Here is a 27,985-nt window from a genome sequence, read left to right as displayed (position 1 = left end):
TCAGAGACAACGATAAGCACCTGCCTCTGATTGAGAACCACTCCAGACAGCCATAGACTTAGCTAGATAACCCCACTAGCTACAATCCCAAATACATACACACCAAAACCCCAAGACAAAACACACCACAATACAAAAACTCCATGCCACACCCTGGCCTGACCCAATACATGAAGAAAAACACAAAATACTTAGACCAGGGCGTGACAAGTGTAGTGCTTTATTAATCTTCATGTCATTCCCAAGGATAAATGGGAGAAGTAATTAGAGCTAATAGGAAATTAATTTCTTCCCCATTTCCCAGAGTTTTTCTTCACTATCTGTTCTGATGGAAAAGGATGGCACAAAAATAGTTCCTGCTACCTAAGTGGTATAATTGATGGAGATAACTCTTCCCATTAAGTTTGAATTTCAGATCCAAAGCTGCTTACAACAGAATTGGAATTTGTTTTGAGTCGTTTCTTTAAAACAACTTCATCCGTTTTACGTTGACCAGCAATTAACCCACTACTTCCTTATTGTATGAGCATCAGTCATCTGACAGGAAAATATATATGACTCCTCCATTATTGGGGTAAAGCACCAGTTAAGCATTACTGTCATGCCCTGACCTTAGAGAGCCATTTATTTCTCTATTTGGTTAGGACAGGGTGTGATGTGGGGTGGGCATTCTATGTTTCTTTATTTCTAGGTTTTGGCCGGGTATGGTTCTCAATCAGGGACAGCTGTCTCTTGATGTCTCTGATTCGGAATCATACTTAGGTAGCCCTTTTTCCCTCCTTTCAGTGTGGGTAGTCATCTTTGTTATTGGTACTTAGCCCTGTTAAGCTTTACTGTCGTTTCTTGTTTTGTTGGCGACATTTTAATAAAAGTAAAATGTACGCTCACCACTGTGCACCATGGTCCATTTCTTACGACGGCCATGACAATTACACAACTCATATGATGTAAGAGGGGATTTCCAAATACAGTACTAACTTGAAGCACATTGCTAATTGTATTATGTAAAGTATCACAAACTTCTGCTTATGCTTGTCTTTGTCTTAGACATTCAAGCCCATAAATTCATGGTTATTATCAAACCACCTGCACATTCTCACAACCTCCAAATACTTCCTTTAATCATCAGGGTCTTAAGTACATTTGAAAGCTCCCGAAAATGAAAATGTACTCGGGTAAGCCTTAACGATCCTGACTGGCCTGTAGCACAAGAATAAAATGTTAATTTGAGATTTTAATGGCACCGAAGGAGAAGGCTGCCGTTTTACTATCCAGGAACTAATTGTGAATATTTGTTCATGTTATTTATAACTTATTTTGTACATAATGTTTCTGCCACCATGTTTTATGACCGAAAAGAGCTTCTAGATATCAGGACAGCGATTACTTACCGGATAATTTTTTTCTTCTTCAATGAGTCAGAAGGGATGGATTTCTTCAGACGCCTGACAAGGCCCTAATCCCGTCATTCGCAGGAGAAATAGACAGAGGTATCAAGGATGAAGGTTCGGGTGCCTTGTAAGGATCCGTGGCCAAGAGGATAATCTACCTTTTCCATCGGTCCTATTAGCCAATCAATAATGAAATAGACAAACTACGATCACATATATCCTTCCAGACCTCAATCCCATAGAACATTTGTGGGCATTTGTGGGCAGAACTGAAAAAGCATGTGCGAGCTGTTGTAACCGAGTCATGTTTGTAGGCCTCCTACAAACATGACTCGGTTACAACAGCTCTTTCAGGAGGAAAATAAAAGCTGAAAAAAATTATTCTCCATTCTTTTGTTCTGACATTTCACATTCTTAAAATAAAGTGGTTATTCTAATTGACCTAATATTGGGAATTTTTACCAGGATTAAATGTCAGGAAATGTGAAAAACTGAGTTTAAATGTATTTGGCTAAGGTCTATGTAAACTTCTGACTTCAACTGTACATACCCCAACCAGAAGCCATGGATCACAGGCAACATCCGCACTGAGCTAAAGGGTAGAGCTGCCTCTTTCAAGGAGCAGGACTCTAACCCGGAAGCTTATAAGAAATCCCACTATGCCCTACGATGAACCATCAAACCTGCCCTACGATGAACCAATACAGTACTAAGATCGAAACATACTACACGGGCTAGTACCTTCGTCGGATGTGGCAGGGCGAGCAAACTATGACAGACTACAAAGGAAAGCACAGCCACGAGCTACCCAATGACAGAAGCCTACCAAATAAGCTAAACAACTTCTATGTTCGCTTCGAGGCAAGTAACACTGAAGCATGCATGAGAGCTGTTCCAGACGACTGTGTGATCACGTTCTCCGTTGCCGATGTGAGTATGACCTTTAACCTGTTACTCCTACCCCCTACTTTTTCGAACATTCTGTTAAAAATCGCGCAACATTTCAGCGCCCTGCTGCTCATGCCAGGAATATAGTATATGCATATGATTAGTATGTGTGGATAGAAAACACTCAGACGTTCATAAAACTGGTTAAATCACGGCTGTGACTATAACAGAACGTGCGTTTCATCGAACGGTGCAGGAAAATCTGATCACTGAAAATGGAAAAATATATCCATGCGCGACTTGAACCCATTGATAAAGGTGAACCACATTTAATGGGGCTGAGGTTGCAATTACCTACAGCTTCCACACGATGTCTAGAGTCTTGTCATTTGCCTACTATTTTTTTCTTGGTCAAACAGACGCAAGGCAGCGCAGTTCTTCCGGTCTCCGACCGGATATTTTGGTTGAGGTTTACCTGGACATTATTTCCAGACGGACAGCTAAAGAATATACTTCGCCTCGTGATCAATTTGGTCGCTTATTAACGTGTACTAATACCTAAAGTTGCATTACAAAAGTATTTCGAAGTGTTTTGTGAAAGTTTATCGTCAACTTTTTTAATTTAAAAAAATGATGTTACGTTATAAGACGCTATTTTTTTCCGTTTATCACACAGTCTTCATAGATCGATATCTAGGCTATATATGGACCGATTTAATCGAAAAAAAGACCCAATAGTGATTATGGGACATCTAGGAGTGCCAACAAAGAAGATGGTCAAAGGTAATGAATGTTTTTTATTTTATTTGTGCGGTTTGTGTAGCGACGACTATGCTAATTATTTTGTTTACGTCCCCTGCGGGTCTTTTGGGGTGTTACATGCTATCAGATAATAGCTTCTCATGCTTTCGCCGAAAAGCATTTTAAAAATCTGACTTGTTGCCTGGATTCACAACGAGTGTAGCTTTAATTCAATACCCTGCATGTGTATTTTAATGAACGTTTGAGTTTTAACTAGTACTATTAGCATTTAGCGTAGCCCATTTGCATTTCCAGATGTCTAGATGGGACGCCTGCGTGTCAGGTAGGAGCAAGAGGTTAAAAAGGTCAACATTCACAGACTGATTACCAGGACATGTACTCTGAGCATGCGCTGACCAACTGGCAAGTGTCTTCGCTGACATTTTCAACCTGTCTCTGACTGATTCTGTAATACTATCATGTTTCAAGCAGACCACCATAGCCCCTTTGCTCAAGAACACTAAGGAAACCTTCCTAAATTACTACCAACCTGTAGCACTCACTTCTGTAGTCACGAATTGCTTTGAAAGGCTGGTAGTGGCCCACATTAAGACCACTATCCCAGAAACCCTAGACCGACTCCAATTTGCCTACCGTCCCAACAGATCCACAGATGATGCAATCTCTATTGCACTCAACACTAACCTTTCCCACCTGGACAAAAGGAACACCTATGTTAGAATGCTATTCATTGACTACAGCTCAGCGTTCAACACCATAGTGCCCTCAAAGGTCATCACTATGCTAAGGACCCTGGGACTATACACCTCCCTCTGCAAATGGATACTGGACTTCCTGACGGGCCGTCCCCAAACACATCCACCACTCTGATCCTCAACATGGGGGCCACTCAGGTGTGTGTGCTCAGTCCCCTCCTTTACTCCCTGGCCAGGCATGACTGGTTTGCCGATGACACAACAGTGGTAGGCCTGATCACTAACATTGAAAAAGACAGCCTACAGGGAGGAGGTCAGAGTCCTGGCGATGTGGTGCCAGTACAACAACCTCTCCCTCAACTTGATCAAGACAAAGGAGATGATTGTGGACTACAGGAAAAGGAGGACCGAGCACGCCCCCATTCGTATCGACAGGGCTGCAGCGGAGCAGGATGAGAGTTCCTTGGTGTCCACATCACCAACAAACTATTATGGTCCAAACACACTAAGATAGTTGTTAAGAGGGCACAATAAAGCCTATTCCCCCTCAGGAGACTGAAAAGATTTGGCATGGGTCCTCAGATCCTCAAGAGGTTCTACATCTGCACCATCGAGAGCATCCTGACCCGTTTCATCACCTGGTATGGCAACTGCTCAGCCTCCGACCGCAAGGCATTAGAGAGTGTAGTGCGTACGGCCCAGTACATCACTGGGGCCAAGCTTCCTGCCAACCAGGACCTCTATACCAGGCGATGTCAGAGGAAGGCCCTAAAAATGGTCAAAGACTCCAGCCACCCTAGTCATGGACTGTTCTTTCTGCTACTGCAACGCAAGAGGTTCCAGAGTACCAAATCTAGGTCCGAAAGGCTCCTTTACAGCTTCTACCCCTAAGACTCCTGAACAGCTAATCAAACGGCTACCCAGACCCATCTATTACGCTGCTGCTACTCTCTGTTTAGTATGTATGCATAGTCACTTTAACTCCACCTACTTGTACATATTACCTCATTTACCTAAACTAACCGGTGCCACCGCACATTGACTCTATACCTGTACCCCCTGTATATAGCCTCGCTATTGTTATTTTACTGCTGCTGTTTAATTATTTGTCTCTTTTATTTTCCACTTATCTACTTTTTCCTTAACACTTTTTAAAATATTCTTAAAGCATTGTTGGTTAAGGGCTTGTACATAAGAATTCCAATGTAAGGTCTACAACTGTTGTATTCTGTAATGTACAATTTGATTTGATTTGTTGTGTACCTACAGTGCCTTGCAAAAGTATTCATCCCCCTTGGTGTTTTTCCTATTTTAAATTAATGTAATGGTCATACACAAAATAGTACAAATTGGTGAAGTCAAATGAAATTGTTTTTATTGTTTCAAAGAAAATAATAATATTAAAAATGGAAAAGTGGTGCGTGCATATCTATACACACCCCCTTTGCTATGAAGCCCCTAAAAAAGATCTGGTGCAACAAATTACCTTCAGAAGTCACATAATTAGTTAGATGGTACACAGGTGGACTTCATTTAAGTGTCACTTGATCTCAGTATATATACACACCTGTTCTGAAAGGTCCGAGAGTCTGAAACAGTAATAAGCAAGCGGCACTATGAAGAACATGGAGCTCTCCAAACAGGTCAGGTACAAAGATGTGGAGAAGTTCAGTTTAGGGATGGGATATAAAAAAATATCTGAAACGTTGAACATCCCACAGAGCACCATTGAATTCATTACTAATAAACTTTAAAGAACATGGCACCACACCAAACCTGCCATGAGAGGGCCGCCCACCAAAACTCACAGAACAGGCAAGGAGGGCATTAATCAGAGATGCAGCAAAGAGACCAAAGATAACCATGAAGGAGCTGCAAAGCCTCACAGCAGATATTGGAGTATCTGTCCATAGGATCACTTTAAGCCATACACTCCACAGAGCTGGGCTTTACAGAAGAGGGGCCAGAAAACAGTAAAGAAGAAATAAGCAAACATGTTTGGTGTTCGCCAAAAGGCACATGGGAGACTAAAGATGAGACTAAAAGTGAGCTTTTTGGCCATCAAGGAAAATGCTATGTCTGGCGCAAACCCAACACCTCATCACCCCGAGAACACCATCCCCCCCCAGTGAAGCATGGTGGTGGCAGCATCATGCTGTTGGGATGTTTTTCATTGGCAGGGACTGGGAAACTGATCCGAATTGAAGGAATGATGGATGGCGCTAAATACAGGGATATTCTTGCGGGAAACCTGTTTCAGTCTTTCGGAGATTTGAGACCTTCACAGAGGTTCACATTTCAGCAGGACAATGACTCTAAGCAACACTCGAGTGGTTTAAGGGGTAACATTTAAATGTCTTGGAATGGCCTAGTCAAAGCCCAGACCTCAATCCAATTGAGAATCTGTGGTATGACTTAAAGCTTGCTGTACACCAGTGGAACCCAACTTGAAAGAGCTGGAGACGTTTTCTCTTGAAGAATAGGCAAAAATCCCCGTGGCTAGATGTGCCAAGGTACTTGCAGCTGTATTTGTTGCGAAAGGTGGCTCTACAAATATTGACTTTGGAAGGATGAATAGTTATGATGAGTAGTTATGCACGCTCAAGTTTTCATTTTTTCCTCTTATTTCTTGTTTGTCTCAAAATAAAAATATTTAGCATTTTCAAAGTGGTAGGCATGTTGTGTAAATCAAATTATACAAACCCCTAAAAAATATATTCTAATTCCAGGTTCTATGTCAACAAAAATAGGAAAAGTGCCAATACTTAAAACCTGTTATGGCGAGGGGAACTCCCCTTCCCATTCAGCTGAAAATGTGGCGCGGGGAATACAAAAATATTATTTCGAAATGTTTAACTTTCACATATTAACAACTCCAATATAGCAAATGAAAGATAAACATCTTGTTAATCGACCCATCATGTCTGATTTTTAAAATGTTTTACAGCGAAAACACAACATATATTTATGTTAGACCACCACCAAATAAATAAAAAATACAGCCATTTTTCCCAGCCAAAGATAGTCACAAAAGCAGAATTAGAAATAAAATGAATCACTAACCTTTTGATAATATTCATCAGATGACACTCATATGACATGTTACACAATACATTTATGTTTTGTTCGATAATATGCATATTTATATCCACAAATCTCGGTTTACATTGACACCATGTTCAGAAATGCCTCCAAAATATCCGGAGGAATTACAGAGAGCTACGCCAGATAACAGAAATACTCATCATAAACTTTGACTAAAGATACATGTTCTACATATAATTAAAGATACACTGGTTCTTAATGCAACCGCTGTGTCAGATTTTTTAAAAACGTTACGAAAAAAGCATACCATGCAATAATCTGAGACGGCGCTCAGACGTAAATATATTTCTCCGCCATGTTGGAGTCAACAGAAATACGAAATTACATCATAAATATTCCCTTACCTTTGATAGTCTTTTATCAGAATGCAGTGCAAGGAGTCCTAGTTCCACAATAAATCGTTATTTTGTTCCATAATGTCCAATACTAGTGTCCAATTAGCTGCATTTGCTAGCACTTTCAGCTCACGTGCCCAAAAGCTGATGCTGGTCCAGGAGAACTCGGACGAAAACTTCAAAAATATATTTTCCAGGTCGAATAAACTGGTCAATCTAAGTAGAGGATCAATCTTCAGGATGTTATTTTCATATATATATCCAATAACGTTCCAACCGGAATATACATTTTCATCTGCAGCCAAATGGAACAATGGTGATATCTACAGACCAATGCGCAACCAGGAAATGGCAATCTGTCGGCACAGTGACTCATTCCTCTCCCATTCGGTCAAAGTTCACACCAGAGGCTCCATTCCACGTTCTACTGAATGAAGACATCTAGTGGAAGGCGTAGGAAGTGCTAACAGATCCATATCTTATTTGGAAGTGAAAATTAGACCCGCATTCAGAATTTCACTTCCTGTTTGGAAGATTGCCTGCCCTATGAGTTCTGTTATACTCAGAGACATAATTCAAACAGTTTTAGAAACTTCAAAGTGTTTTATATCCAATAGTAATAATAATATGCATATATTAGCAATCTAGGACAGAGTAGGATGCAGTTCACTATGCGCACGCAATTCATCCAAAGTGAAAATACTGCCCCCTATCCCCAACAAGTTTTTAAGCCATTTTTATGCTATGGAAAGGGAATAAGATCTTCTGGGCTTACCAAGTACAATCACACCTAATTTTTCACCAAGTCTTTCAATGGATTCATTTCCTTTGTCCTCCCAGTTCTCGTTGATGGTGTCAAGACGGTATGCATCTTCTTCCCAGAAGAAGAAGGTGTTGTGGTTCACAATTCCCATGTTCATGAATTTGAAGAGCAATGCAATTTTATAATAGTTATTACCTGAGAGAAGTATATTCATTGACAGCATGTGGTCCCCAGCCTGCAACCCCACCTCAGAGTTGGCTGAGAGTTCCACTGCCAGACTGGGTGGCCTTTACATTGTTAGTTAAATTATAATTGCCCACCTCCCAGAAAAAGATGATTCTTCAATATTGGGGGCCAGTAGGCTTTTATGTTTATTCAGTGTAGGTCATGTTGTGAGATGCGTTCTTTGATTACTAAAAAATAGAATGGAGCAATGATAGCGAAGTAGCCTTGTTAGCAAAATTGAACATTGTACACACTAAGATTAGCAGGCTAAAAAGACAACACAACACTTACCTGTGTATGAGAACGGTGGCCATTTCAGAGTAACTCTTCCACAAAAAAGGGTTTAGTTGTGCCATGTGAAGTTCATTCTAAAGTAGAAAACCAAAGTTCAAGCATCCATTGAATTTAGGGAGCCATACATTTCTTTCTTACATTTTTACATTTTCAGATAGAGTTATTTTATCAGCCAAGTCTACGAATACAGAATCCCCTCCACCTAGAAACTTCGATCTCACATTTTAAGATCCAAATCACGTTCTGCGCATGTGTTATTTACACACATGAACGTTTCTCTCTTTTACTCACCCTCTTCTGAACGTGAAAGCAACTTGATCAATATGATGACGTAGTGGCAGCCTATCGATGGGTTGGTTGCTTAGCAACAAAACTGACGCGTGCACAACTCTGGGGACAAAACAGACAGGGTTGGCTTAGACTGTTGACAACATGTTAACTAGATTTTGTCTCCAAATGTTTATTGAAAACATAAATACATTTGCACAATGAGCAATTGTTCGCTCTCAAATACATTGTTACAGTTGATAGTTACTATTTCACTTATATTATGACCTTGCAAACATCCAGTGTCGTCAGAGAGAAAACAAATAAACACTGCTCAATTATCCAAATGATCACAAAAATATCCAACAGGAGTTTCCCTCCTCCTTATCCCAGGAATGACCAGGCCACTTTTCCTTACAGAGTGGAGATGGAACCAGACTCATTAATTCGCCACTCTATCAATGCCCCCATACAAAAACTCCTCACCTGCTTAATGTGGACCAGCCACTCCCATCTAATCATTGGTTTTAAGGAGCATAGTAACCCACGTGGTGATTGGAAGAAGGACGAGTTCCACACATCTGTCCAGTTTGTGGCAGTAATGCTCCTTAAAGTTGACTGCCAACTGTCATATACTGTAAAATCCACAGAAGAAGAAGAAGAAGAAGAAGAAGAAGAAGAAGAAACAGCACACTAGCTACATGTCCATAAATATATAATATGTGTTTCGACCTGTCCCCAAGTTAATATATCTGGTTCACAGTTGGTTTTGGTATTTTAAAAATATAGAAACATTTTGATTGTAGAATTTATTACTCAGCATTATTTCAATAAAGCTGTCAGTCTGATCAAGGCGTAACTGTCCTTTGTTGATTGTATGACATGGCCTTTCTCTCAGTTGCCTGCAGAGCTCTCTCCTTGTTGTGTGTGAGGGTTACTTTGTGTGTGTGTGAATGTGGGCCGGGGGATGCACACGCACGTGTGTATGTGTGTATAGGGGAGCTTTAGACAGTTTCATAGTTGATGGGGTTCTTTTTTGCACACTCTGCAATATGCTGATGCAGTTTTTCCACCCTGCCCACATAACCGCACATTGAGATCACACTCTAACGCTGACTCTGAAGTTCTAGGAGGACATGAGTCTGCAGTGGGACGATGATCAGACTAGTTAAAACTCCTGTAGGTTTAAGCCCTTAGATCGCAATATCTACTAAGCTAACATATGGAATTGTTTTAAGATGGTCATAAAACATTTAATTTACCCATTTGATTTTAGAACCAGTGTAGGTATAAATATATATATATATATATAGAACAAAAATACAAACACAGCATGTAAAATGTTGGTCCTATGTTTCATGAGCTGAGATAAAATATCCCAGAAATGTTCTATATGCACAAAAAGCTTATTTCTCTCAAATTCTGTGCACAAATGTGTTTACATCCCTGTTAGTGAGCATGTCTCCTTTGCCAAGATACTCCATCCACCTGACAGGTGTGGCATATTAAACAGCTGATTCAACAGCATGATTATTACACGGGTCATTCTAAAATGTGAAGTTTTGTCAAACAACACAATGCCACAGACGTCTCAAGTTTTGAAGGAGCGTGCAGTTGGCATGCCGACTGCAGGAATGTCCACCAGAGCTGTTGCCAGAGAATTCAATGTGAGTCCTCTACCATAAACCGTATCTAACGTCGTTTTTGGATCATTTGGCAGTACATCCAAGAGGACTCACAACCACAGAGCACATGTAACCATGCCAGCCCAGGATCTCCACATCCGGCTTCATCACCTGCAGGATCGTCTTCAACTAGCCACCCAGATAGCTGATGAAACTGTGGTTTTGCACAACTGAAGATTTTCTGCACAAACTGCCAGAAACTGTCTCAGTTCAAACTCATCTGTGGGATTGTTGTCTGATCCAGGGTCTTGACCTGACTGCAGTTCAGCGTTGTAACTGACTTCAGTGGGCATATGCTGACCTTCGATGGCCCCTGACATGCTGGAGAAGTGTACTCTTCACAGACGTAGAGTTTCAACTGTACCGGGCAGATGGCAGAAGTCATGTATGGTGTCGCTTTGGTGAGCGGTTTGCTGATGGTTACATTGTGAACAGAGTGCCCCATGGTGGCGGTGGGGTTATGGTATAGGCAGGCATAAGCTACGGACAACAAACACAATTGCATTTTATCAATGGCAATGTGAATGCACAGAGATACCGCAACGAGATCCTGAGGTCAATTATTTATGATACATTTATCAGTATTTCTGTTGAAGGATGTGGCTATGCAAAATCACTGGATGTTTTTGGAACTAGTGAATGTAAAGCGCCAATGTAAACTCATATTTTGATAAATATGAACTTTATCAAACAAGTCATACATGTATTGTGTAACATGAAGTCCTATGAGTGTCATCTGATGAAGATCGTCAAAGGTTAGTGATTAATTGTATCTCTATTTGTGCTTTTTATGACTGCTATCTTTGGCTGGAAGAAATGGCTGTATTTATTGTTGTTTGGTGGTGACCTAACAAATCGTTTGTGGTGCTTTTGCTGTGAAGCATATTTTAAATCGGACACTGTGGTGGGAATTTTAATTGTGAGATTTTTGATGTTTTGAATTGGGCGCCCTGCACTTTCACTGGCTGTTGTTATATCGATCCCGTTAATGGGATTTCAGCCCTTAGAAGTTAAACAAGGTCCTTTGCTGTTGTTCTGGGATTGATTTTCACTTTTTGCACCAACGTACGTTCATTTTGTAGGAGACAGAACGCCTCCTTCCTGAGCGGTATGATGGCTGCGGGGTCCCATGATGTCTATACGTGCGTACAATTGTTTGTACAGTTTGTACCTTCAGGTGTTTGGAAATTGCTCCCAGAGATGAACCAGAATTGTGGAGGTCTGGGCTAATGATTTCTTTTGATTTTCCCATGATGTCATGCAAAGGGGCACTGAGTTTGAAGGTAGCCCTTGAAATACATCCACAGGTACACCTCCAATTGACTCATATGATGTCAATTAGCCTAACAGAAGCTTCTAAGCCATGACATCGTTATCTGGAATTTTCCAAGCTGTTTGAAGGCACAGTCAACTTAGTGTATGTAAACTTCTGACCCACTGGAATTGGGGAAAGCAGAAGGACACTTTTGGAACCCTTTTTTTCTAGGAGTGTACGTGATTCCAATAAGAATTGAATGACTATCTTGAACAACAAGGGGTCCTGGAGAAGACGAGCCTACCTTCATCAGAGCAGAAGGCACCCCAACTTTCTTTTCATTTGGTAACATTTCATCATTAAAAAGGATTGGGAAAAGTTATAGTCTTATTGAACGTTCTGTAAAAGTACATCTCATGTCACATAGGGGCTATTAACTAGAGAACCCTTTAGCTAGCTAGGATGGACATACAATACAATACAATACAATACAATGGACATACAATATCTAATATCAATCTATTACGGTGTTAAAAAGGCTTTAAAAATTCACAAGAATTTAGCTTACCGGAGACAAATTGCCAGGTGTTCAACTGGGCTAATGGACTACCGGTAGTTGGTATACATCTGGGTGATCCTGGTTCCAACCATCTGGAGCAGGTGATCAAACTCGCTTTGGTACAGACGAAAGTAACTTCGAAATTCCTCTCGAAATAGTTGAAGCTCTTGACTGAGACAATGAAACTCACCTGCATGCTTTCGGGACTTCTCTGCACCCACACAGACCTGCGACTTTGGCGGGCCGGTCCCAGCCCAACAGCGCGATCAAAACCACCTTCTTCAACATTGGTCTCATTGTTGAAAGAGCCTACTCTCTGCTATCTTGACTATTTATTATTGCATTTCGCTCCAAAACTATGCATTGGAGGCTAATTATATTATAGGCTCTCACAATACATTTTTAGATGTCATCGAATAAATAATATGTAAACTAATTTGTAACTTAATAAAATATGTATAGAAATGATGCAATCAAACTGTTTTTATTATGTAGTCCCACTTGTTTTACTGGATATGTGTGCAACAAAAATTAAACATTCACATTTTTCTACTATCTGTCAAGTCTATGTATTGAAGACAACAAGTAATGACATCATTGTGCACCAATGATATGACCGCTGTTTCGTTGATTGACTGTATTTTAACCCAATGACCACTGATCGTCTTGAAATCTAGCTGGGTAGATAGCCAATGAGCTGAGGTAAACAGCAATATGTAATGTTTGTGTTTTGGAAGACCAACCTATGTAGTAAACTCCGGCATAATGAGGGTCATTCGCCATTGAAGTTTCATACCGGAAGGAGCAACGCATGTTACACACAGCATTGTTTTGGTAAAGTGCATCTTAAGCTGTTTGTATATCAATCAGTATGGCGACTAAGTCAGAGAAAGATAAATCTAAGTCTAGATATACAGATGTAGACACAATTTTAGAAGAAATTGATCAGGGAAGTGAGACAGAGTTTGTTGGAGGACGATTCATTTAGCGATTCCCAAATGGAGGAATATTTTTTGAATGGAGAGGACATCGTTTTGGACTGGTAAGTCCTTCTCATGCTAATGCCGTTGTTTGAAATGAATAATATAAAATATTATTTGTGATTTTTAAAAATTTTAGTAGCAATATATAAAAATGTAATGTAATGAAATATGAGATGCGTGTGTCTGCCGCCCCACCCCACATGAAATAGCCTATTTAAGGCTGTTGAGGGGAGGGCAGGCCCACAACAATGGCCAAAGTGAAATGGAGTAGATTTAGCTGGTCTGTTATAATATAATAGAGACAGTAGATCTAGCTGAAATGTCAGACAGTAGATCTAGCTGGTCTGTCATAATATAAATGAGACTGTAGATCTAGCACAGTGGTTCTTAACCTTGTTGGAGGTACTGAACCCCACCAGTTTCATATGCGCATTCACCGAACCCTTCTAATTTGAAAAATAAAATATGATTTTTTTCAAATTCAAAACATAGGTATATATTTTACTGGTGCACAAAATTAACCGTGCATCAACATCACTGTGTTCAAAGAACAAAATCATCAAAACATGATTTTCACACAAAAACAAAAACATAATAATGAATATTTACTGCGAATCAGTGTGACTTCTGCTGTTGCCTTTCAGAGACCAGTTCAGAAATGCGCGGCTTCACCTTGGCAAGTGCCACTCTCATGTCATTTTCGCAACAAAGTCTGTTCCTTTTCTTCGTTTTTATGTCCATCCTCAAAGGATTGCTCGCAAAGATATGTTGTTACAAACGGTATGAAAATCTCCAGAGCTTTCTTAGCAATAACAGGGTACGTTACCATTTGTTGACACCAAAACGTTGACATCGTTGTTGTTTTGAAGAGTTGCTGTTGAACCTGGCTCTGCTGAATTTCAATGATTTCATCGAAGTATTCATCATTGACATCTGTTGTCTCAACACTAAACGTGAACGGCTGTCTCACCCATGCTGGATATGACTCTCTTGTAGGGAAGTATCCGTGGAGAGACTTTGCAAGCTCATCTAAGTGCGTGGCAATTGCTTGCTTCAGTTCCGCGGGTACAGAAATGTCTCCGATTCCAGATACATCTTCGATCTTACTTACACAGTCGTCCAGCAGGGGAAAGTTTGCGAAGTTATCGTTCTCTGTTCGTCGTTTCCATAACGGTAGCTTTTTTTGAAAAGCCTTTAGGTTTTCCTCCGCTTCGATGATGTTGACTCCACCGTTCGGCATCTTTTGATTGAGATGAGTGAGAGCTGTGAAGATATCAGCCATATACGCTAAAATGAGAATGAAGTCAGAATGTTTGAAACAATCTGCATGACAATGTTGGTGCTCTTGCAAAAACAGGGCAAATTCCACACGCACGGCAAAAACACCTGTCCCCGAGATAACCACCAAACGTTAGAATGGTACAGAAGTACCTCGAATTCAGAGCCCATTTCTTTACACAGCTCACTGAAGATGTGGTACCTCAGAGCACTAGTTCGCACATAGTTCACGCATTCCACTACAATTTATAATACTTCTGCCAGTTTTGGAGGCAAGGTTTTTGTTGCCAACGCATGCCTGTGCAGAATATAATGTGTAACAATGATGTGTGGTGCATCGGCTTTCACTAGTGCACCAAAACCAGACTTTCTTCCCAGCATGACTGGAGCTCCGTCCGAACAAACTGCAGAAACCATATCCCACAAAAGATTGTTGTCTTTGAAGAAGTCATCCACAAGTTTCTGTACATTGGCTGCCATAGTTGTTGTTGTAAGAGGCTTACAAAATCAAAAATCTTCCTTTATCACGTCGTCTTTCACATAGTGTATGAATACAGCAAGCTGGCTTAGATTGGAAACGTCTGTGGTCTCGTCGAGTTGAAGGCTGAATTTTGCCGGGCTTGAAATCAGATCTGCAACTACTTGAGCCAAGATGTCTTTGCTCATGTCCTCTATTCTGTCGCTGATGGTGTCATTTGAAAGAGGAATTTGGGATAACTTAACTTCAGCCTCTTTTCCCAGCATGATATTCACCATCTTCAACACAGCTGGTTTTATGAGCGTTTCACCAATGGTGTGTGGATTGCCCTGCTTTGCGATCAGGTAAGCAACTTCGTACGATGCTGTGAGGATCGGTTTGTTGATGGGTACAAAGCCGAGAACAGGCAGAGTAGCCTTTTCATCGAATCTGGCTCTCTTCACCTTGAATTCAGCGAGCGTTGTGTTCTTGTATTTTCCATCTCCATGCAGCTTAAGGAAGTGTTCTCTTAGTTTTGCGGGTGCTAGACTAGAATTGCTCAACTTGGCATTGCAAATCATGCAGTTAGGACGCTGACTCCCATCACGTTCCGTTATACATGTGAATCCATATTGTACATATTCGTCCAACCACTTTCTTTTTTTGCTCAAAGAAATCACAAGACGTACCATCACGACAGTCACAAGTCGACTACACGGCGCACCAAATTCCCTGCAGCACAGATAGGCCAAGCGATGTAGCGTGATCACCTGCAGCCAATGATGGCCAAGCGGGGCGTGTCATCACTAATCATATGAGCCGGATGTGTGTCTTGACCTCCGCCGAACCCTTTAGACTGAGATGCTAATAGTACTAGTTAAAACTCAAACGTTCATTAAAACACACATGCAGGGTACTGAATTAAAGCTACACTCATTGTGAATCCAGCCAACAAGTCAGATTTTTTAAATGCTTTTCGGCGAAAGCATGAGAAGCTATTATCTGATAGCATGCAACACCCCAAAATACCTGAAGGGGACGTAAACAAAATAATTAGCATAGCCGGCGCTACACAAAACGCAGAAATAAAATATAAAACATTCATTACCTTTGACGAGCTTCTTTGTTGGCACTCCTAGATGTCCCATAAACATCACTATTGGGTCTTTTTTTTATTAAATCGGTCCATATATACCCTAAATATCGATCTATGAAACGTGTGTGATACAGGAAAAAAGACAGTTTTAAAACGCAACGTCATTTTTTAAAATGAAAAAAGTTGACGATAAACTTTCACAAAACACTTAGAAATACTTTTGTAATCCAACTTTAGGTATTAGTACAAGTTAATAATCTATCAAATTGATCACGGGGCGATGTGTATTCAATAGCTCCACGTCTTGAACTCGTGGTCGAAAATTTCTCCTCCAGAACATCCTGTCGGAGACCGGAAGGAATGGGCTCTCTCTTACTCGTTTGACCAAGAAACAAAGCCCAGGCAATTGACAAGACTGGCAACATCGTGTGGAAGCTGTAGGACTTGCAATCTCAGCCCCATGTAATTTGGTTTCCCATAGACAATACATGCAAGTGGCGCATGGATATTTTTTCCAGTTTTCGGTGATCAGTTTTTCTTGCGCTTTTCGATGAAACACAGGCTCTGTTATAGTCACAGCCGTGATGTAACCAGTTTTAAAGACATCAGAGTGTTTTCTATCCACACATAGTAATCAGATGCATATACTATATTCCTGGCATGAGTAGCAGGACGCTGAAATGTTGCGCGATTTTTAACAGAATGTTCGAAAAAGTAGGGGGTAGGCTTAACAGAACCAGATCAGAACCACTGATCTAGCAGGTCTATAATAATATATTCAACCTCATGTTCCCTGTACCCTATATATATCTGTTTATTATACCTGTTGATACAGGTCTCATATGTGAAACTATTCGAACTGAACATTTTCTTTCACAGTGACACTGACTCCGAATGGAAGCCCCCAGTGCCAAGGTGTCCATCCCCCACTGAAGCTGATTCATCCAGCTCCTGCCACAAGTGGTGTTCATCTGCCCAAATGTATTTCTGCAGGAATGGATGTGCGTCAGGGCCAAAAGGGCACAGCATGGAGGCGTCGCTGTGTTCTTTGCAAAATAACACCTGCACCACATGCTTGGTGACCCTCTGCTTTTCAGCAGAAAGAGACTGCTATGGCACCTGGTCTTCCAAATATTGAAAGTGTTATTTTGTAGATGTATATATTTTTTTACAGTTTTTTCTAAATTTTTTGGGGGGGTGTGTTCGAATTCCATTTTGGTATTTTGTGTATAGTTATTCCATTCAAAATGTATAACCAATTTGGCCACTTAGGTACATTTGTGCTACTTGTGTGGGACACCTGGGTGACTTCATGATACATGTCATGTATAGCACACTCATTTTGGAAGTTATCATTCTGAAACTTTGCACAAGTACTATTGCCCTCTTATATTTTTCACCGAAATTGTCCCCATAATCCTATCTGAATGTTTGTTTTGTCTTGTTCATTTTAAAGATGATGATACAACAATAAAAATGAAAAAAACATGTTTTCTTCATTGTATTATCTAAGCCAGATCTATTGTGTTATGTTCTCCTACATTCAATTCACATTTACACAAACTTCAGAGTGTTTTCTTTCAAATTAAATCAAGAATATGCATATCCTTGGTTCTGAGCCTGAGCGACAGTCAGTTAGATTTGGGTATGTCTTCAGGCGGAAATTGAAAAAAGTAACTGTAATAGGTTAATCTTTCTAGCGCAGGCGTTCCACTAGCGGAACCCCTTGATAACATTCCACTGAAAAGGCAGCACGCAAAATTAAAAAATATTTTTTTGAAATATTTTACTTTCACACATTAAAGTCCAATACAGCAAATGAAAGATACACTTCTTGTTAATCTGCCCATCATGTCTGATTTCAAATATGCTTTACAGCGAAAGCACAACATATGATTATGTTAGATTACCGCCAAGTAAAAAAAAACACAGCCATTTTTCCAGCCAAAGACAGAAGAAACAAAAAGCAGAAATATACATACAATTTTGAATTTCGCGTGCTGCCTTTTCAGCGGAATGTTGTCGATTTGCCCTAGAAATGTTAAATGTTGGAGGGCTACTACTGTGAATGCACACTGAGTGTACAAAATATTAATAACACCTCATACTCTTTATGAAGCAAGACAAAAAAATATTTAAGTGCCTTTGAACTATCCTATGGTAGTAATTGCCAGGCACACAGGATTGTGTCATGAACTGCAACGCTGCTGGGAATTTCACGCTCAACAATTTCCCCTGTGTATCAAGAACGGTCCACCTCCCAAAGGACATCCAGCCAACTTGACACAAATGCGAGAAGCATTCGAGTCAACATGGGCCAGCATGTCCCATTGAAATGGGGCTGTTGTGAGGGCCAAAGGGGGTGCAACTCAATATTAGTTAGGTGTTTGGTATATTCAGAGTATAACAGTATTTCTCTAAGCCAGGTATACTCGGCCCATGAACCTAACTGGATCGAGGTCCAACACAGTAGAATTAAATACCAAAGCCAACAACCCTAAATCTGTGATAAATTCTGAATACGTACAATTCTTTAGTGTAATATTGATCCAGAATGGATTTGTTGTGGATCTGCCTGATTACTGTACTGTGTTCGTAAGAAATACAAAACACTGAAGTCTATCTTTGTCACGCCATGATCTGTTTCACATTTCTTTGTGCTTGTCTCCACACCCACTCCAGGTGTCGCCCATCTTCCCCATAGTTTTCCCAGTTTTGACCTTTCTGCCCGCCCTGAGCCTGTCTGCCATCCTGTACCTTTGCCCACTTCTCTGATTATCGACCCCTGCCTGCCTTGACCTGTCTTTGCCTGCCCCTGTTGCTGTAATAAACGCTCCGATACGCCATCTCCTCCCAAGGAGCTACCATTGGTAGGGACAAGGAGTTAGTTCGCAGTCTGATGGAAGGATTCCGGGCCGTGGTCGAACGTCAAGACCAATCATTGGACCCTTTAATCAAGGGAACAATTCATTGGGTTGTCTAGTAGGCAGCCTACCACGTCGGTAACCTCCCAGCGCCTCAATTACCCGGCTGGTAGCAGCACCGTCACCCCGGTTTATCGGGAACCCCATTGGTAAGCCCTGGCCTGCTGAGGAGTGATGGACTCCATCCTAGCTGGAGGGGTGCTCTCATCTTATCTATGTTATCGAATTCCCTTAGCTCCACAATGAGATGCAGGCCAGGCAGCAAGCTGTTAGCCAGCCTGCCAGCTTAGTGGATTCTGCCACTAGCACAGTCAGTGTAGTCAGCTCAGTTATCCCCATTGAGACCGTGTCTGTGCCTTGATCTAGGTTGGGCAACTCTAAACATGGCGGTGTTCGCTCTAGCAATCTCACTGAAATAAAGACCTCCATTCCTGTCATTATTGAAAGAGATTGTCATGTAAGATATCCCTCAAGTGGTGTGGGGGCTGTGCTTTGGCAAAGTGGGAGGGGTTATATCATACCTATTTGGGTCTGTCCGGGGGTCTGACAGGGTCACAGTGTCTCCCGAACCCTCCTGTCTCACCCTCCAGTATTCATGCTGAAATAGTTTGTGTCGGGGGGCTAGGGTCAGTCTGTTATATCTGGACTATTTCTCCTCTGTGAATTGAAGTATGCTCTCTCTAATTATCTCTATCTTTTTCTCTCTCTCCCGGAGTACCTGAGCCCTAGGACCATGCCTTAGGACTAACTGGCCTGATGACTCCTTGCTGTCCCCAGTCCACCTGCTTGTACTGCTGCTCCAGTTTGAACTGTTCTGCCTGCAGCTATGGAGCCCTGACCTGTTCACTGGACGTGCTACCTGTCTCAGACCTGCTGTTTTCAACTCTCTACAGACAGCAGGAGTGGTAGAGAAACTCTGAACGATAGGCTATGAAAAGCCAACTGACATTTACTCCTGAGGTGCTGACCTGTTGTACCCTCTACAACCACTGTGATTATTATTATCTGACCTTGCTGGTCATCTATGAACATTTGAACATCTTAACCCATGTTCTGTTATAATCTCCACCCGGCACAGCCAGAACAGGACTGGCCATCCCTCATAGCCTGGTTCCTCTCTAGGTTTCTTCCTAGGTTCCAGCCTTTCTAGGGAGTTTTTCCTAGCCCCCGTGCTTCTACAGGTGTATCGCTTGCTGATTTGGGTTTTAGGCTGGGTTTCTGTACAGCACTTTGTGACATCAGCTGATGTAAGAAGGGCTTTATAATTCAATTTGATTGATTGAAATGTGATTGTTTACCTCTCCCAGAGCGCTTCAATGGAGAGTTGGGCACCTGTTGGGCGTTTCTCGCTCAGTGTTCCCTCGTCATGGAGCTGCAGCCTTCCTTCATCCCATTGGACCGCTCTAAGATAGCGTACCTCACCGCCCTGATGTCCCGGAGGGCCCTTTCCTGGGTAACGGCCGTTTGCGAACAACAGTCGGCCATATGCTTCAGTATGGAGGGGTTCATGGCGGATGTGAAATACGTTTGAGGCTCCCGTGTCTGGGATAGAGGCTACCTGGAAGTCAAATCAAATCAAATCAAATTTATTTATATAGCCCTTCGTACATCAGCTGATATCTCAAAGTGCTGTACAGAAACCCAGCCTAAAACCCCAAACAGCAAACAATGCAGGTGTAAAAGCACGGTGGCTAGGAAAAACTCCCTAGAAAGGCCAAAACCTAGGAAGAAACCTAGAGAGGAACCGGGCTATGTGGGGTGGCCAGTCCTCTTCTGGCTGTGCCGGGTAGAGATTATAACAGAACATGACCAAGATGTTCAAATGTTCATAAATGACCAGCATGGTCGAATAATAATAAGGCAGAACAGTTGAAACTGGGGCAGCAGCAGTCAGGTGGAATGGGGACAGCAAGGAGCCATCATGTCAGGTAGTCCTGGGGCACTGTCCTAGGGCTCAGGTCCTCCGAGAGAGAGAGAAAGAAAGAGAGAATTAGAGAGAGCATATGTGGGGTGGCCAGTCCTCTTTTGGCTGTGCCGGGTGGAGATTATAACAGAACGTGGCCAAGATGTTCAAATGTTCATAAATGACCCAGCATGGTTGAATAATAGTAAGGCAGAACAGTTGAAACTGGAGCAGGAGCATGGCCAGGTGGACTGGGGACAGCAAGGAGTCCTCATGTCAGGTAGTCCTGGGACATGGTCCTAGGGCCCAGGCCAGTTGAAACTGGAGCAGCAGCATGGCCAGGTGGACTGGGGACAGCAAGGAGTCATCATGTCAGGTAGTCCTGGGGCATGGTCCTAGGGCTCAGGTCCTCCGAGAGAGAGAAAAGAAAGAGAGAAGGAGAGAATTAGAGAACGCACACTTAGATTCACACAGGACACCGAATAGGACAGGAGAAGTACTCCAGATATAACAAACTGACCCTAGCCCCCGACACATAAACTACTGCAGCATAAATACTGGAGGCTGAGACAGGAGGGGTCAGGAGACACTGTGGCCCCATCCGAGGACACCCCGGACAGGGCCAAACAGGAAGGATATAACCCCACCCACTTTGCCAAAGCACAGCCCCCACACCACTAGAGGGATATCTTCAACCACCAACTCACCATCCTGAGACAAGGCCGAGTATAGCCCACAAAGATCTCCGCCACGGTACAACCCAAGGGGGGCAACCCAGACAGGCCGACCACAACAGTGAATCAACCCACCCAGGTGACGCACCCCCCAGGGACGGCACGAGAGAGCCCCAGCAAGCCAGTGACTCAGCCCCGTAACAGGGTTAGAGGCAGAGAATCCCAGTGGAAAGAGGGGAACCGGCCAGGCAGAGACAGCAAGGGCGGTTCGTTGCTCCAGAGCCTTTCCGTTCACCTTCCCACTCCTGGGCCAGACTACACTCAATCATATGACCCACTGAAGAGATGAGTCTTCAGTAAAGACTTAAAGGTTGAGACCGAGTTTGCGTCTCTGACATGGGTAGGCAGACCGTTCCATAAAAATGGAGCTCTATAGGAGAAAGCCCTGCCTCCAGCTGTTTGCTTAGAAATTCTAGGGACAATTAGGAGGCCTGCGTCTTGTGACCGTAGCGTACGTGTAGGTATGTACGGCAGGACCAAATCAGAGAGGTAGGTAGGAGCAAGCCCATGTAATGCTTTGTAGGTTAGCAGTAAAACCTTGAAATCAGCCCTTGCTTTGACAGGAAGCCAGTGTAGAGAGGCTAGCACTGGAGTAATATAATCAAATTTTTGGTTCTAGTCAGGATTCTAGCAGCCGTATTTAGCACTAACTGAAGTTTATTTAGTGCTTTATCCGGGTAGCCGGAAAATAGAGCATTGCAGTAGTCTAACCTAGAAGTGACAAAAGCATGGATTAATTTTTCTGCATCATTTTTGGACAGAAAGTTTCTGATTTTTGCAATGTTACGTAGATGGAAAAAGCTGTCCTCGAAATGGTCTTGATATGTTCTTCAAAAGAGAGATCAGGGTCCAGAGTAACGCCGAGGTCCTTCACAGTTTTATTTGAGACGACTGTACAACCATTAAGATTAATTGTCAGATTCAACAGAAGATCTCTTTGTTTCTTGGGACCTAGAACAAGCATCTCTGTTTTGTCCGAGTTTAATAGTAGAAAGTTTGCAGCCATCCACTTCCTTATGTCTGAAACACATGCTTCTAGCGAGGGCAATTTTGGGGCTTCACCATGTTTCATTGAAATGTACAGCTGTGTGTCATCCGCATAGCAGTGAAAGTTTACATTATGTTTTCGAATAACATCCCCAAGAGGTAAAATATATAGTGAAAACAATAGTGGTCCTAAAACAGAACCTTGAGGAACACCGAAATGTACAGTTGATTTGTCAGAGGACAAACCATTCACAGAGACAAACTGATATCTTTCCGACAGATAAGACCTAAACCAGGCCAGAACATGTCCGTGTAGACCAATTTGGGTTTCCAATCTCTCCAAAAGAATGTGGTGATCGATGGTATCAAAAGCAGCACTAAGGTCTAGGAGCACGAGGACAGATGCAGAGCCTCGGTCCGATGCCATTAAAATGTCATTTACCACCTTCACAAGTGCCGTCTCAGTGCTATGATGGGGTCTAAAACCAGACTGAAGCATTTCGTATACATTGTTTGTCTTCAGGAAGGCAGTGAGTTGCTGCGCAACAGCCTTCTCTAAAATCTTTGAGAGGAATGGAAGATTCGATATAGGCCGATAGTTTTTTATATTTTCTGGGTCAAGGTTTGGCTTTTTCAAGAGAGGCTTTATTACTGCCACTTTTAGTGAGTTTGGTACACATCCAGTGGATAGAGAGCCGTTTATTATGTTCAACATAGGAGGGCCAAGCACAGGAAGCAGCTCTTTCAGTAGTTTAGTTGGAATAGGGTCCAGTATACAGCTTGAAGGTTTAGAGGCCATGATTATTTTCATCATTGTGTCAAGAGATATAGTACTAAAACACTTGAGCGTCTCTCTTGATCCTAGGTCCTGGCAGAGTTGTGCAGACTCAGGACAACTGAGGTTTGGAGGAATACGCAGGTTTAAAGAGGAGTCCGTAATTTGCTTTCTAATAATCATAATCTTTTCCTCAAAGAAGTTCATGAATTTATCACTGCTAAAGTGAAAGTCATCCTCTCTTGGGGAATGCTGCTTTTTAGTTAGCTTTGCCACAGTATCAAAAAGGAATTTCGGATTGTTCTTATTTTCCTCAATTAAGTTAGAAAAATAGGACGATCGAGCAGCAGTAAGGAAGTAACACCAGATTCGGCAGGACTCCCTCAGTGTAACAGACTATGCAGGGGATTTCCGCACGCTAGCAGCGGAGGGTGCCTGGAATCCGAAAACGCTGTTTGACACGTTCCTGCATGGATTATCGGAGGAAATAAAAGACGAGCTTGCAGCCCGGAAACTACCAACGGCTCTCGACTCACTCATCGCTTTAACCATCTGGAACAATGGTTGCCTATGAGAACATAGGAGGGAGAAGAGGTCTGATTACGGTCCCAATCGCTCACTCAAGAATCCCACCTTGCAGCTGATGAACTCCAGAAGTCCTTGGCATCTACGTCCACGAGAGGATCTGAGCTTACCTGAGTTCCTCCAAAGGTCTCTGAAGACTGCCGATTTACCTCCTCCCGAGCTGATACTGCTCGGCAGGGCTAGGATATCTCCTGTGGAATGCATACATAGGCTTGACCCCCAGAGTTGTCTACATTGCGTCCCTGCTTTTCATTTTGTGTCCCTTCAAGGGACCTAGCTCAATTGTTGGAGTGAGTATTCTGGTGGGTCTGAAAGATAATTGTTCTTCTCCCTATACTTGACCTGCTCACCATGCCATCCTGCTGTGGGGCGACCAGTCCACGTCTCTGCAAGTACTCATCGACTCGGGGGCCGATGTGAGTATTATGCACGTTACCCTGGCGTATTAGCTGGGCATCCCCACTCAACCCCTCTCCATTCCCATGGATGTTAGGACACTGAATGGGCGCTCTATAGGCTGGGTCACCCACCAGAGAACCACAGCGAGACAATCCAATTCCTGCTTGTAGAATGATAGTGAAAACATCAAAATTATGAAATAACACAAACAAGTCAAAATAAACTAAGCAAACAAATAAATCCAAATAACTTCCTAGATCTTCATTGTAAAGTGCTTAAACACTGTTTCCCATGCTTGTTCAATGAACAATAAACAATTAATGAACATGCACCTGTCTAACGGCTGTTAAGACACCAACAGCTTACAGACGGTAGGCAATTCAGGTCACAGTTATGAAAAGTTATGACACTAAAGAGGCCTTTCTATTGACTCTGAAAAACACCAAATGAAAGATGCCCAGGCTCCCTGCTCATCTGTGTGAACATGTCTTAGGCATGCTGCAAGGAGCCATGAGGACTACAGATGTGGCCAGGGCAATAAATTGCAATGTCCGTACTGTTAGATGCCTAAGACAGCGCTGCAGGGAGACTGGACGGATGGCTGATTGCCTCTCAGTGGCTGACGACGTGTAACAACACCTACACATGATCAGTACATCCGAACATCACACCTGCGGGACAGGTACAGGATGGCAACAACAACTGCCCGAGTTACACCAGGAACGCACAATCCCTCCATCAGTGCTCAGACTGTCTGGAATAGGCTGAGAGAGGCTAGACTGAGTTCTTATAGGCCTGTTGTAAGGCAGGTCCTCACCAGACATCACTGGCAACAACGCCACCTATGGGCACAAACCCACCAAAGCTGGACCAGACAGGACTGGCAAAAAGTGCTCTACACTGACGAGACGTGGTTTTGTCTCAACAGGGGTGATGGTTGGATGCACGAAGGAATGAGCGTTACACTGAGGCCTGTACTCTGGAATGGGATCGATATGGAGGTGGAGGGTCCGTCATGGTCTGAGGCGGTGTGTCACAGGATCATCGCGCTGAGCCTGTTGTCATTGCAGGCAATCTCAACGCTGTGTGTTACAGGGAAGACATCCTCCTCCCTCATATGGTACCCCTGCTGTAGGCTCATCCTGATTACCCTCCAGCAAGACAATGCCACCAGCCACACTGCTCGTTCTGTGTGTGATTTCCTGCAAGACAGGAATGTCAGTGTTCTGCCATGGCCAGCAAAGAGCCCGGATCTCAATCCCATTGAGCATGTGTGGGACCTCTTGGATCGGAGGGTGAGGGCTGGGGCCATTCCTCCCAGAAATGTCCAGGAACTTGCAGGTGCCTTGGTGGAAGTGTGGGGTAACATCTCACAGCAATAACTGGCAAATTTGGTGCAGTCCATGACGAGGAGATGCACTGCAGTACTTAATGCAACTGGTGGCCACACCAGATACTGACTGTTACTTTTTGACCCCCTTTGTTCAGGGACACATTTATTTCATTTTTGTTTGTTACGTGTCTGTGGAACTTGTTCAGTTTTATGTCTCAGTTGTTGAATCTTGTTATGTTCATGCAAATATTTACACATGTTAAGTTTGTTTGAGTTTATGTATTTTAGATTCCGCAAAGTTTTTTGTCTTGATGACCGCATTGTACACTCTTGGAATAATCTCAACCATTTTCACCTGGAATGCTTTTCCCAACAGTCTTGAAGGAGTTCTCACATATGCTGAGCACTTGTTGACTGCTTTTCCTTCACTGCGGTCCAACTCATCCAAAACCATCTCAATTGAGTTGAGGTCGGGTGATGCAGCACTTCATCACTCTCCTTGGTCAAATAGCCCTGACACAGCCTGGAAGTGTGTTTTGGGTCATTGTCCTGTTGAAAAATAAATGATTGTCCCACTAAGCGCAAACCAGATGGGATGGCAATTAGCTGCAGAATGCTGTGCTCGCCATACTGGTTAAGTGTGCCTTGTATTCTAAATAAATCACAGTGTCACCGTGACACCTCCTCCATGCTTCACGGTGGGAACCACACATGTAGAGCTCCTCCGTTCACCTACTCTGCATCTCACATATACACAGCGGTTGGAACCAAACATCTCAAATTTGGACTCATCAGATCAAAGGACAGATTTCCACTGGTCTAATGTCCATTGCTCATGATTCTTCTTCTTATTGGTGTCCTTTAGTAGGAATTTATTTGCAGCAATTCGACCATATAAGGCTGATTTACGCAGTCTCCTCTGAAAAGTTGATGTTGAGATGTATCTGTTACTTGAACTCTTGAGCATTTTCTGTGAAGCATTTTCTTCATGTCTTAAAGTAATGATAGACTGTTGTTTCTCTTTGCTTATTTGAGCTGTTCTTGCCGTAATATGGACTTAATATGGTCTTTTACCAAATAGGGCTATCTTCTGTATACTCCCCCCCACCCCACCTTGTCACAACACAACTGATTGGCTCAAACACATTAAGAAGGAAATCATTTCCACAAATTCACTTTTAACAAGGCAACCCTGTTTATTGAAATGAAGCTGGTGAGTGTCCAAGCTGTCATCAAGGCAAAGGGTGGCTACTTTGAAGAATCTAAAATATATTTTGATTTGTATCAAACTTTTTGTTGTTGCTACATGATTCCATATGTGCTATTTCATAGTTTTTGATGTATTCACTATTATTATACAATGTAGGAATTAGTAAAAAAGAAAGAAAGACCCTTGAATGAGTGGGTGTAATCTAAACGTTTGACTTATACATCACTGCAGATTTTCATCTTCCTACATCTAGTCTGCTGTGCATATATTTACATGCCATGTGGTGGAAACTAGTGCAAATACTGTATCTGACTGTTCGACTCTGTCTTGTGTGATGTCTTTCAATATTATTTATTTCTCTGTGACATCGTGTAGACTGTATGTAAATACTTTATTTATTCCGAATATTGTTTCAATAATGTCAGAATCAGAATCCCCTTTATTCGTCAAGTACTGCCAGCAATAGCCAATATACAATCAGAATGCAGAAACAAGTCCACATAGACATCATACAGAATATACAACATTGGAAGAGTAAACATAAAATATAAACCTCTTAAGTATAGGTTGATAACAGTGGGAATATATTATTTACAGTGGGGATAAACCTATATAAGCAGAGGGAGGGATGCTGTCGTGGAGAATATATACAGTGTTGTGCGGAGGTGTACATAGTACAAATGTAATATAGTGCATATTTGTGTTAGAGGTGCTGTAATTGGCTCAAAGCAAAGCCACTTAATCCCTATGAGCCCGATGGCCGGTTGATGAGGGCAATGGTGGTTCTAGCTTGTATGACTCCCTGGGCGAACCCCCCTCAGCATCCCCCCTCCCTGAACAAAAATGTTTATTCAGACATTTGGAACAACACAAATAAATAATAATAACATTTAAAACTATATAAATATATATATACAAAAATAAGACGCATATCAAAAAGAAGAAACAAAGACAAATATAAACAAATTGTAGTATATAAATACAAATAAAGAGAATTGAATTATTACACGATTACCCTATTGCTAACAAACACACAAATACAACTAAATAGCACAAATGCTATATCACACAAATCTAATAACACACTTATAAAGAAT

This window comes from Oncorhynchus keta, chromosome 25 (genome assembly GCF_023373465.1).
Source record: "Oncorhynchus keta strain PuntledgeMale-10-30-2019 chromosome 25, Oket_V2, whole genome shotgun sequence".
NCBI lineage: Eukaryota > Metazoa > Chordata > Actinopteri > Salmoniformes > Salmonidae > Oncorhynchus > Oncorhynchus keta.
Note: the sequence above shows the minus strand (reverse complement) of the source record.